Below are 13,164 nucleotides of genomic sequence, written 5' to 3'. Positions count from 1 at the left end.
GCAATGCTAAAGAGATGGAGTTGACTGTTAACGATTTGGTCATTTGGTCTCTATAAAATGTACGTATAGAACAATCATCTTTGTCGTCAAAGTGCTAACCTAACACGACCCATGAAGAGGGAAGAGGATGTTTTATTTTCTATTCTATTTGGAATATAATTTTTTTTTTTTTTAAATAGCGCTCTGTTCAGCAGAAAAACAAAATCATATTTCTTCTGAAAAGGTGATAAGGTGAGGTGTTCAATTCAATGAATAAGAGAATAGATTTTGTGCTGTAGTGTGGTTTCAGGGTGAAGCAGAACCTTATTCAATTTTGACCGTTCTGGGACCAACGGAGCTAAAAATAGTTCTCATTAATTCTGCTGTTGTGATGCTGCAACAGAATGATTTAAGGGAAACTTGCAGCATGAACACTGGAGAACATTTAATAACCTTTTGTTGTATTAAATGCCACAGATCGACTGAAACAAATGATGCAGTGCAGCGAAGAAAATGCATTCACTCCTCCCTAGTGCCAATTTGTTGGATTTGTCTGTGGTGTCTGAGGAAAACAAAGACAGACAGATCAGTTTCAAGTGCAGGGAAAGAAAATGTGGCTACTCATACAAGTAGCACAATTAGAACCCGACCAATACGGCCTTTTGGAGGCAGATTCTGATATTAAAAAGTAAATAGCTACATTATATTTATATATAGATTATATAAAGCTCCATCAGCAAACATAAATGCCAATGCTGATATGTATGAGAATGGCTCATACCAATAAGTCAGTCAGGCTCAAATAACAATAACGGATGCTAGGGTGTCTATGCTGAGATGCACAGAACATAATGGCATTGGTATAAACACTAAATTAAATTTGCTTTGAGAAATCTAATAAAACCTCAAATGATATTGTTTTCCCATCACAGTCAGAAGAAAACCACAATTGACCACAACTCTTTTTTCTATATAAATTTCAATTTGTGATGATAAGGTTGAGATAAGACAAACACTCATTTTCTGGAGAATTCAATACGATAAATTCTACCTCATTAATCACAATCGTTATTTTTTAGGCAGTAAATCAAACCAGGAAAGATATTGACACAAAGATAAGGGTTCCAGCAATCAACAAATTGCTAACTCTAAACCAGCTTACTTCCAGAACCCTGCGGCCAAAGACAGAAAACAACAACAGAATCACACTCCACTGTGGCTGCCGGCAGTGAAGCAGCAAACAAGTAGAATAAGATGATTGATGACTTCAGAAATTGAGAACGATGTGCTGGGGAGTGCTGACAACTGCTAACCCCCCCCGCCCCCCCTGCTTCGGAGCACATACTCTAATGCTAAAGAAGGCCCCCGCCTTAACACCAGCAGGTCCACTGAGAGATAAATGACACTGCACATACAACATGGTGAGACACTACTGCAGACCTCTAACGGAGGACAGACAGTAGTAGAGATGCAGCATTGCACGTGCGTTGAGAAGGTCAAGAGACGAAACCTTTTAACTGTGACATAAAACTTAATGACGACCCATCACAGCCTCGTCAAGACACACACTTGCATCATTTAAGGGCTTCAGTAAAACAGACGTAGACCTCAGCCCCTTCATCTCGTTGCTTTAAGATTCAAATAAAACTGGATGCGTAGAAGATCAGGGGTACTTACATCAGTTCATCCTGGTCACTCCAGAGGACGCATAGAAAAGCATCTAAAACCTCCAGCTACTTCTTAGTAAATCCAGCAGGAGATTCCTGCAGACGCAATCCACAGCCTCAGTGCATGACCGCACCAGTCATTGCTGGGAGCCACTTGCCCACAGCCCCCCTGTCCCCTCTCTTTCCTCAGCTCGGAAACAACTAAAATTACGACCACAGGTGAGGGGTTATGAAACACACCCTGCAACGACGCTCTAACGCTTCCTCTGCCCAGCGCAGGTCTGATTCCTCTCCCAGCATCTTGCTTCAGAATGTGTGCCTCCTTCAACTCTCTCCTCACACGCTCATGGGATCGAAGCAAATCCCTTCTGGCTTGGCAGCGATCTGTGTGGGATCTGCAGTTCCGCTACAGCATGGGACTCCTCTGTACTAGCGAACATCCATCCGCAGTGTAAACTGCTGTATTGGACTTAACCCTTGAGCTGCCACGTTGAACCAGAGGAGAATCTATCAATTCCCTCTCTGCACGTGGAGTATTATGCACCCCTCCTCCCCAGGTGTGCTGCATTACATGCATTCATTATGTCAGTGATGTCCCGCTGAAGATTAGCTGGTCAGTCATCATACACATGTGAAGCATGAGGAAATGATAAGTAGTAGGTTTATACTGCAGACAACATAAACACAATCACAGGTACAGCTCACCTCCAACATTAAATCAAACAGTATTAACAAGTTGCTAATAAAGCTCATTAAACAAGGGAGAGTGGAGCCAGGCTAAGAGCAAAGCAAAGGGAAACATGTGAGTTGTGTAACATCCCACATACATCAAAGGGTTTTCAGAAAATGTTGTCATCAGAGCAAAACATGGTGGTGGAAGCTGTGTGTTATAATAACCTTTTAATAAGAATGAATGATTCAAACGCCACTTTGCGAAGCAGCATAAAACTCACTGACCTCTTATTTTTCTTCTGTGGCTTTTAAAATAGTTAAATAAGACTAACATTTTATTACATAATCAATGATAAGTGAGTACAACTAACATGGCATTATTCTGAAAATAACATAATTTATGCAAGCAAAAGACCCGAACACTGGAAAACAAAATCAAGCCTATTTAAATTTGTTTTGGTAGTTGAGTCATTTTCTCCCACCATTGTTAAGGCCTATGTGTTTTCTACAGAGGAACATAGTGCATGACTGCACAAACATGTGAATTCATCCTAGGGCAACTTCAAGCAACTGCTGTGTGTGCCAACCACATACACTGAAGCGTTCCTTGTTGTCTATGAAGAGCTGTGTTCTCCCTCATCACCAACAGGAAATACATGGTCGACACGACCATATTAAAGTCTGGGACTACTCGTCTCCTCACAATGCAACGTTTGTGTCACCACAGTGAGAGAATCTGCTGTACTTATGTGCTGTATCAGAGACGACTGTGGCAGCATTTCAGACATGATCAGAAGGTTATCCACATAAACCTCAGGGTGCCTTAGTATGATGCTAAATCATGAGCTATCGTCTCAACATCAGGTACTTAAAGATCCCCTAATGCCTGTAGCACACAGCTTTTTCCTTATAAAAATGTCTGACATTTATGAGACTGTTATTACTGATACCGCTTTATGTAAGGGCATCATTTGCATACCCAGTGCAGTCTCTGTCCTGCTCTCTTTGTCACCACCGCTGACACAGATGCACTGAGCATCCATAAAAAGTAAATGGATGACTCAGCTGAGAATGGATTAACATAGTGCTAATACAGATTAGTATGTGTCTGTGCAGGAGCGAATACTGAAAGTCAATATACAACAAATACACAAAATACATTTGACAGGATGGGGGGGGGGGGGGCAAACAAGGTCAAACAGAATTACACACACACACATAAGGAGTTACAGGTACAAATGTTAAGGCTAGATTCATCTGTGCAATATTACACTGAACAGCAAACCAAGGCCCAAGGCCATGTAGGTCATGACATCCCACTATCAGTCAGGATAATGATGGAGTTGGACAAGCTTGACAGAGTCACTGCTGGCGAAGGGGATGAGTTAAATTTACATCCCTCAGAGCAGAGCCTGAGAGAGGTGATAGATTCCACACATAGTTTGCTCTCTCTACTACCTTCTGCCTACCAGCCTCAAATAACATCCACATAAATCAATGCATTTGGACAGAAATTAGAGTCACAATTTTTTTGTTGATCTACAAATAGAAAAATAAGATTTAAAAATGTGCAAAATGATTTGTCCATAATTTTCACACAGATCCACAAATGTATAATATATGTATGGGTGCTGGGACATCTGGGCTTTCAGTTGATTTGTGTTATTTCAACATGGGGAAGATGCTCATCAAACCTTTTCATAATGCATGCATTTAAAAACTATACAGTAGTCTATGAATGTAAATATGAGGTTTAATTAAGGTGGGGACAAAATGTGTTTCCTTACCATTAGGATTGACAAAGGTAAAACATATATGTGACCAATTTGAGTCTAGTTCTCCATAAAAACAAATATGCTGAGAACTTGCACTGCTAATTGCCATAAGTCAGCAGTTCTGTCAGGCTCAATGTTCTCTTACTATACTACTATACTACTATACATGACTACAAAATGCACAGGTGTGATTATAATACATGAAAAATAAGTTCTTCCACGTAACTTTTCTTCAACAGCAGGATGTGGGCTTCAGACAAATTAACTTGCTATTCAAGCTTTCAAGCTCATTATATTGTTGCACTCATTTTGAATGTTTATCATGTAAAGGTTAAATGTTTGGGAGAACGTACATGAGCTATTATGTCACAAAAACAAAATGTTATCAAATAAACCACTGTTAAAGCTTGTGTTTCACTTATGGGTACTTGACATTACAAAACAGAAAATAGGTAAATTCTGCCACTATTTTTTGCATTTTGCTTTTTTAAAATATATATCTGTGACACACTCGTTATTTTAATGTTTATTTTTTTCATTCTAAATAAAAAATATAATAATAATACATTTGGAAGTCCAACAGTTATATCCCATTAAAAGTGGTTGAGTCTGGGTAAAATGAGAGGAAACAAAGATTGTTTTGTGCAAGATAAGTCGATAGAGTCCATGTGACCAGTGGAAATAAAACATTTTATAAAATCTCTCGTGTCAAAGATGTTTTGGGCCCACATGAAAGCTCAAGTTGCTAAAGCTTTAAACCTTCGCACAAATTAGATTGTGTGATGATTAGCTACTATTACAACATTAGTTCAGGGTCATAGTGTTGGTGATGGTGCACTTTCTGTCCAACAGTGTAGATCTGGTACACAGGCAGAGGAGGTTGTTAACGTAACATTAACATTTTATCAATGTTTAAGGTGATATGGAAAACATCCACAACCAAGTTATCTAGCAACTTAATCATTATTTCGGAGTCACGTGCCTGGCCACATGGCGAATGTGAGGCCCTAGTTTAACTCTGTTTCCACCAAGACGTCGGAATATCTGGATCTTATCTGAAAATATCCAGATCTTTGTATACTAAATGGGTTTTCCCTGAAAACGGGTGCCTGATAAACAGTGCTAAAATTAAATAAAGTTACAGTCCTAACAACCAAACAATGAGCGGAAACTTACTACAGATTGTTAGCACATTGCTTTAAGTAGAAATACTCAGGATTATTATTTTATTTATCTTAATGCTATGCAAATTATACCATAAAAATAAGATTAGTTTTATTCGAAAATATGAACATTTTAACAGTATGATTTTACTATAAGATGTAAATAAACTATTATTAACAATATAACAATGTAATAAAATAATAATAAACACCATGCCTTTGATAATTGGATAGCAGTATTCGGTATGAGCAGAGCCTATTTTCAGACTACACAGCTGGAGCCAATGATCATAGCCAGAGCCTCATTGTGTCCCGAACACATGGACCAAGGAATCAGCTCCTGAAGTCTTTCAGCCTAGTGGAAGTTATCAGTGCCCCACACAAAGCACACAGGAGGGCAGGAATGTGCTGATAAGCTGAGCCACTGACCTGCGCCCCACCTCCTCACAGCCACTGTGATTGAAATGAGGACAACGCAGCCAATGAAATGTGGCAATGATAAGGGATGTTTCTGAACTGGAAGTAAAAGACTGCTCATGCTAAAATGTGATGCAGAGGAGCGATTTGTTAAGCATCTTCATACTGATGATTTCACACCCCTTTTTAAGAGGAAATTACAATGGACTTGATTTATATAAATAACTTCTGTGTGGAAGCAAGCAAAACTGGAGCCACCATAGTGTGAACACGCCATCTGTAAAGACTTTAATGTCATATTATAAAGAATGTTAAATAAGAACTGTCATATTATAAAGAATGTTAAATAAGAACTTTCAGCTCTAGCCCTGTATCAAAGCAATGACATTTCAGTGTCCAAGAAACCAATAACACTAACAACTCAAAATATGTATTAAGTAGCCTAAAATTATGTAGTATAGAATGTATAGGGAAGTGAGGAATGAAGGAAGATACTTTAAAACCTGATCTCTGGTAGTATACTTTTTAATTATACCGTTTTTTTGTCCATGAATACAGTTTATTGCTGAGAAACAAAATAGAAATGATGTTACAGTATTTTCCGAATTAAATGCTATGATGTTAAAATACATGGTTAGCAGCGAAAAAAAACATTGCAATGTAATTAATCTTGTGCCAATTAATTAAACAACAGGCAGACTAAAAGTTAATTGAACATTAACAGCGAGAGGGGATTAAACTATGATGCATTGTAAAACCAAAACACCTCCGGATTTAAAATCACTGATTAGATGTACGAGTCCAGGAAAGGTTAAACAGGCGGTCAAAAATGTATCTTAGTTTCAAAACACACTTCAACGGATGAAACCCTTAAAATGATGGTAATCATACAGAATAAGCCATGGTGTAAACTAAGATACAGTACTTCAGGATTGTGCAGACCAGCTCAATAAAATCATGTTATTTTTATCCTGGTGGTATCTCCAGGCTATCTCTAACACTGAAACACATATTATGTTGACAGTTTCCCACCGTTTCTTGTTTTTTTCCCCAGCACCATCTATGTGCACAATTTGATCATTACTCACTTCAAAGAAATACCAGAGGCCATAGACTCTGGTCGGTTTTATTTCAATGAAAAAAACATTTTGTTGGACATTAACTTACATGCAAACCATGGGGTTAAACATATACAAGGTTAGGTTTCTCCAAACTGCAACTTATTATATAAATTAAGTGATGCAGTCTCATTATTATGTCTGCAGTCACGTAAGCATCATACAGCCTGCAACTGGATCAGCCTTTTATTGCAGTTTCTACAAATACACAGGTCTACAAATCCGCAGTCAAATTTTACTTAAGTAAGCAAAGTATCAGATTCATGTCCTAAAATCACGATGACTCAGATGACTGCTGTACAAATGACAGCTTAGGGCAATATGATTTACAGGCCAACCATGTATGGCTGCCCTTGAGCAGAAACATACTCTCTTCCTCTCAGGCAACACGTTTGCAAGACTCATCCAATGTACAACACTGTCATCCTAATTATTCAAATAAACAGTCAATTCATTCAGCCAATGAAACATTGAATGGCTGCCACAGACAGCATCTGTACTGTGCCTCCTCCACTTCATTTGACCAATCTGTTGCCCTGCCAAACTGCCATTTTATGTAATATCACTATCAAGAGGCAAGGGATGACACATTAAGTCATAGACTCAAGGGCAGGAAGTCTTACACTGATAATAAATCTTTGTACATCACTTGGGGAGATATATCAATAACATACGTTACAGTTACGACAGGTAATATCACTACACACTTTATTCTTCGGAAATTTAACTTCGCATGCTGGAGGTCTTTCAATCAAAACAATAACTAAAGACCTAGTTTGATGACATCCTGAAGCAGCATGTGATCAAGGGAAATGTCTTCAACACCATTACCGATGAAAAGCTACCTGACGCAACTCAGCTGAAAATCATGTACATGTATGAGGTAATGTATTAAAGTTGTGTTTGTGTTATGTAGCAGATGGTAATGAAGGATCATAGTCAATTACGAATGACCAATACAAACAGTGGAGGGGAACAAACAGCCAACTGGCAAACTGGCTAGCAGTGTGTTTTTCCTTCATTATACATCACTTGCCCCATAAGTTACAAGAGAGACAGGTCCTTTTACACAATTAAGAGGCGACCAAAATGAAACATCCTATTGCCTTGAATTAAATTGTTGATTTATCTGGAACATTGTTGGAGACGTTTACTATAATGTAATAACACAAGTTGACAAAATATATAACATAGGTATTATCGTTTGAAGACATTATAATATATAATTGTTACATAATATTTCTATGAGTAGCATTTTTTTTTTTTTGCTTTGAAATTCCAAGCTTGTAAATAAGGGAAATCCAAGACAGCTCAAGTACATAAGGACAAACTGATCAAACTTATTCTATTCCCAAAATAAGCGAAATCAACCTTATTGTAAAGTGATATTAATGACATGTTTTAGTACCTATTATTGTGGCCATCATTGGGGAAGCTTTAATTCAGTATGCTCTTGTACAACTGTTAGTTGTTAGGTAAATACCTTCAAGCTGATTTACAATACTATGATCCCAGCAATACACCAACGATGCTGACCAGCCTGATCAATATTCAACAGGTGACGACTGCTGCTCTCAGTTCATGTTGGCAGCAGCAGAACCAATCAGAGACGGAACACACGCACTCCGGACATGACACTGCATTATTATGACAGCTGGAGGGACCGACCACCCGAGCAGGTGTTTCTGTGCCACTGAAGTCAGCGAACAAGCTAACGTTAGCCGGATGCTACCTAGCTTCACCCACTTGTACCAGCTCGCCACTATCAAAACAATGCGAGTCGACCGATGACCTTCCCTTTAATTTAGAAATAAAAAACCCGCTGTCGCGTTTGTAGCGGCCGACCTGACGTCACCACTCCCTCCTCTGATCCGGCAGCCCTGACACTTCATAAATCCTGTGCCCCCCCTCGCCCCCGCCCCCCCCGTGATACCCTCTTGGTCAAATCAACCCATAGCTGGCCGACATTTTGTTCCGGCGGCTAGGCTAGCTCATCCCGGCTAACGTCACCTGGAAGCGGTAACAGCCCGCTCGGGCATCCGGTGACACACAACACAACCCCGCAAGAGCTCCGCAGGGGAGGAGGGGGGGGGTTAGCAACTAGCTAACCGCCTAGCATAGCGCTGGATGCAGTTCGCTAGCAGCTAGGTTCGCTCGGCTCGCACCGTCCTCGGTCCCCGCTGGGAGACAGCACATCCACCCAGCGCCTCTGCCGCTACACACACAATCACACACACACACACCCCCCCCCACCCCCTGGCCACGTACCCACGGATGAGATGGAGAAACCCCCCCCCCCCCTTCACCTTCTCACAAAGCAACGGTCCTCGCGGCGGGCTCTGAGGGGGGGAACCCCTCACGGAGAGCGAGAGAGAAGCGGTGTTGTGTTCCCGGTGTGTGGCTCCGGAGCAGCAGCGGCCGCCGCACCGCGATGGCACAGCAGTGGATGAAGCCTTCCGTCGCCCGCCCCCCCCCACCACCCCTCCTCAGCTCTCACGCTCCGGCTGCCGCGGTGACAGTGACAGGTTCGCCTGGAAGAAACCATTCCGGTTTGTCCGCAGGGGGCGGGAGGAGAGGGGAGGGGAGCTGGGATGCAGAGAGGGAGACGGTCCCGAGCAGCAGCAGCAGCAGCAGCAGCAGCAGCAGCGGCGGATCTCCAGCTGCTTCAGGTTATCAACGAGGATGGAGACGCACCGATGAAGCTCTGGGGGTCTCCCGGTGAACATGGCAGCAGGAGGGGCCGCTGCACATGGAGGGATGGAAGCGACCCGTGTGTTTTATATCCGTTGTTTACAAAATAAACATAAATCATAATAAAGATTCCAGGAGTCCGGTGCACTGTTAGAAAAGTACCAGTGCTTACCAGTACCAGTATTCACGATGATGGAATAGCACGCTCAATATTAGCTCATAACAACTTTATATGGAGAATGCAGCCATGTTACTAATAGGCTATTATTAGTTTTATTCATGGCATTCATATTTTATTAAGCTTGAACTATACTGCAATCAGAGACAGGTGGCCTCATAAATTGGGGTCTTTTACCTTGATCTATTTATAGGCTTAAAAATGTTTTTGTTTGTGTTAAAATAAAATATTAACAGTCAAATATCAAAATTGAAAAGAAATGTCATTATTCATCCTAAATCTTGAGATATGTTTAACATTTTAGCATTTTAATTGTATTATATTGTACCATACTACACTATACTATACTGTACTATACTATACTATGCTATACTATACTACACTAACTATTGCTTCTACAGGCAACCCGCAGTGGTATAACAAACTATTATGCACACAAAGCATCGTAAGTTTCTTCTTTGTGGCATGTGACGTAAGCAGCTACATTTTTTAAGAGCTCTTAACAAGTATCCTGATCAAACAGAGAGCTAATAAACCCGTTAGAGAATTTAAGGGTAACTGAGATCTATATCTGCAGCGACATCACCCGCATGCACGGAAACAAAGGGATGTTGAAAACTGTTTCTTCATATTGTTATGTTAGCTGTATTTAGTGATATAAATAGTAAGACATTTGAAAGTGCTGAACAGTTTTTGCAATCAGGGATTTTTTTTCTTTTACACCTGCTTCATAAACATTCAGCAGCAGGATGCAGTTAACATCCAGCTGATGTTGCTTTTGCATGAACATCTTTACACTCAGATGCAAAAAATGAGCAATTTGATTGATTGTGCTTCCCTAAAAGCAAAGGACTGGACAAAGAAGAGATGATTTAATCTGCCCTGCCTTCCCATGTGTCTCTGTAAGCAGACTATGTGATGTATGTGGGTAAAACACCACACCATATTTCAAAGTGTCAGTTCTCTGGAAAAAAAAAAGGCTCTGCGGGATGAAGATTAGAGGCCCATAATGTGTAAGATATTCTACTTTAAAGTTTTATTGCCTTGCCTGCAAAGATCTATTTGGATAACACTTTTAACTACAGCAAACATAAACTCTTTATTGGGAAAGCTGAGGTAGGCTACTTTAGTAGTAATGACATGCTGCATAAAGCCATTTAAAATGCAGAGGATAGAGCTAAAATCCACCCTACAGCCACGATGCTCAATACTCCATCCCATGGGGTATACAGATTTAATCAATATACAGTAGAATGTAAATTGTGCACTGCACCAAACCCCACGCTTAAGTCTCTATCACATGCACTTCAGGCTGTTGGGTTTTTTTGTGCTGCTTTTTTCCAGGAGAACCTTATATTCTCTGAAGCACCTTCCATTGTCCATATTATCACTTTGAGATTGCGTGACCGTTCTTGTCACCTCTACCTCTGGCACTAATGAGCGCAGGAGAAGATAGGGGGCTGAATGTAATGCCGGCGGAGCACAGAGGTCCTGCAATGCTGCTGACGTAAGGAGACCTGCCGCGGATTCCATTGGAGCATCGGAAGGAGAAGAAGGGGGGGCATCTTGAATGGAAGAATGGGAGTTGGCCAAGGTCATAAGAATTAGATAAACAAGGGCAGTCAAAAATATCCTGTGGGTCAACAAAATATGCTGAAAATATAAAGGAAACTCAACAAAAAAAGGGGGAATTCTTCTTAAACCTGCATGAGGCTAAATGGTTAGATGATGCTAGATGTAGTCAATAGTGATCATCATCATATCACGAGATTAAAAACTGGCTTTAGTATTGAGGCAGAGACATGTAATCAAACTATCAAACCCCCATGGAAATGAATGACTGCAAACGATTTCCCCATCCGCATGCAAGTGTGATGGAATAGGCCAGGATGTGGACTTGCTTAATGCATCTCAGTTGAAGCCCTTGAAATACCCTCTGTTAATGCTACAGACAGTGTTTGCATCACTGGCTCCAACCGCACAGAGGGAGTTCCACATGCCGTGCAGCAGAATTACGCAGCCCCCTTCTCCCCCATTAGCACATTTTTATACACAGACAGCATCCGAAACCGGGGTACGACTGCAGGAGCGGATCACACGAGTGGAGGAGCAAATTAGAAATTCACAGCAGGTTGGCTTTTAGAGGGAGCAGTGCCCCTGATGGTGGGTGAGTCACCTCTCAGCTGTGCAGGTCATGAAAACAGCCTACTAAGCATAGGTTAGCGTGACTATCTATGCGCTTTAATGGCTGCAGCTATTGAATGACATGACAGACAACTTAAACATAGCACTGCAGCAGAGGAGGAATAAATGCAATTGTGAGGGGGATAAGAACGTGATATTATGTGACACCATGCTGCCAAAGCAGCAAGATGATACCCGTAACTTTGTGCTTCTTATCTTGTTATCAAGTCTTTAGTTTTACAAATTGAAGTACAGCAGTGCCAATGGAGTGAGCTGGCTACTGTACAGAGGCTTGTGTTTCTGTGATTCCCGTGTCGTCCTCTGTCAGTATCTCTGACCTCTAGCATGAGACAGCAGCTCGGACTTGACAGCCGACCTATTAGTTCAGGACAGAGATTCCTTGGACAGGGTTTCATAATGCCACATGATTACATGGTGCAGCACAATCCGAGCTGGAGAGAGAGAGGGAGAGAGAGAGAGAGAGCTCGACAGGGATCTATGATCCATGCAAGCCTGAGATATTTTGTGAAGTCAGCAGTAAAAAAAAAACACTTATCAAAAGGCGTTTTATAGAAGAGTGAAGTATGACCTTAGTGAGCTGAGGCTGTGCAGCAGTAAAATGCAGCTGAAACATGCAGGAGTTTGGCTGCAGCCGCCTGATCTCCGTCCAGCTTATTAGCAGCTGATTTTACAGTTTGTGATTGTACCACCTGCCTCACAATAGGAGAACTAGCTCATCATTCACCTTCACTATAACATTCTGCTTTAAACACACATAATAATTATGATAACGATGCAGTCGGCTTGGGTCTCCTTGGGATTGTGTGTACTCAGCTCTTTATGTAAGGGGTAATACATTTTACAGGTTATTCATTTTTCTATTTGTGGAAATAGAAAAATAGTATATATTTTATGAACAACTATTTTCTCAACTTGTACTCAGGAGATGCATGTTTGACATATTTGTTTTGTGTTAACTGCAGTGGATTGGTGCTGAGGGGTAGAGTGGTCGTCCTCCAACCTGAAGGTCGGGGGTTCGAGGGTTCGAGGGTTCGACCCCCAGTCTGAACCATCTGCATGCCGAAGTGTCCTTGGGCAAGATACTGAACCCTAAATAGCCCCCCATAGAATAACAAAGTGCTGCAAGTAGATGCACTGTATGAATGTGTGTGTGAATGGGTGAATGTGAAACTGTACTGTAAAGCGCTTTGAGTGGTCTTCATCAGACTAGAAAAGTGCTATATAAATACAAATCCATTTACCAAATCCAAATAACTATATCAGTATTAATTCATATATATCAGTCTAAAGCAAGAAAGC

General features: G+C 41.0%; 1 protein-coding gene across 1 annotated transcript in view; it reads right to left on the bottom strand.

Moving 5' to 3' along the window:
- tjp1b (tight junction protein 1b) overlaps positions 1 to 9,242 on the bottom strand; it is a 32,841-nt gene extending 23,599 nt beyond the window's left edge. The window contains exon 1 of the mRNA XM_061076913.1: positions 9,098 to 9,242. The gene's annotated coding sequence lies outside the window, so the exon portion shown is untranslated. The remainder of the gene's footprint in view (positions 1 to 9,097) is intronic.
- Positions 9,243 to 13,164: the final 3,922 nt, after the last annotated feature.

Source organism: Limanda limanda, chromosome 8, assembly GCF_963576545.1.
Source record: "Limanda limanda chromosome 8, fLimLim1.1, whole genome shotgun sequence".
NCBI lineage: Eukaryota > Metazoa > Chordata > Actinopteri > Pleuronectiformes > Pleuronectidae > Limanda > Limanda limanda.
Note: the sequence above shows the minus strand (reverse complement) of the source record. Positions and strands in the feature narration are given on the sequence as shown.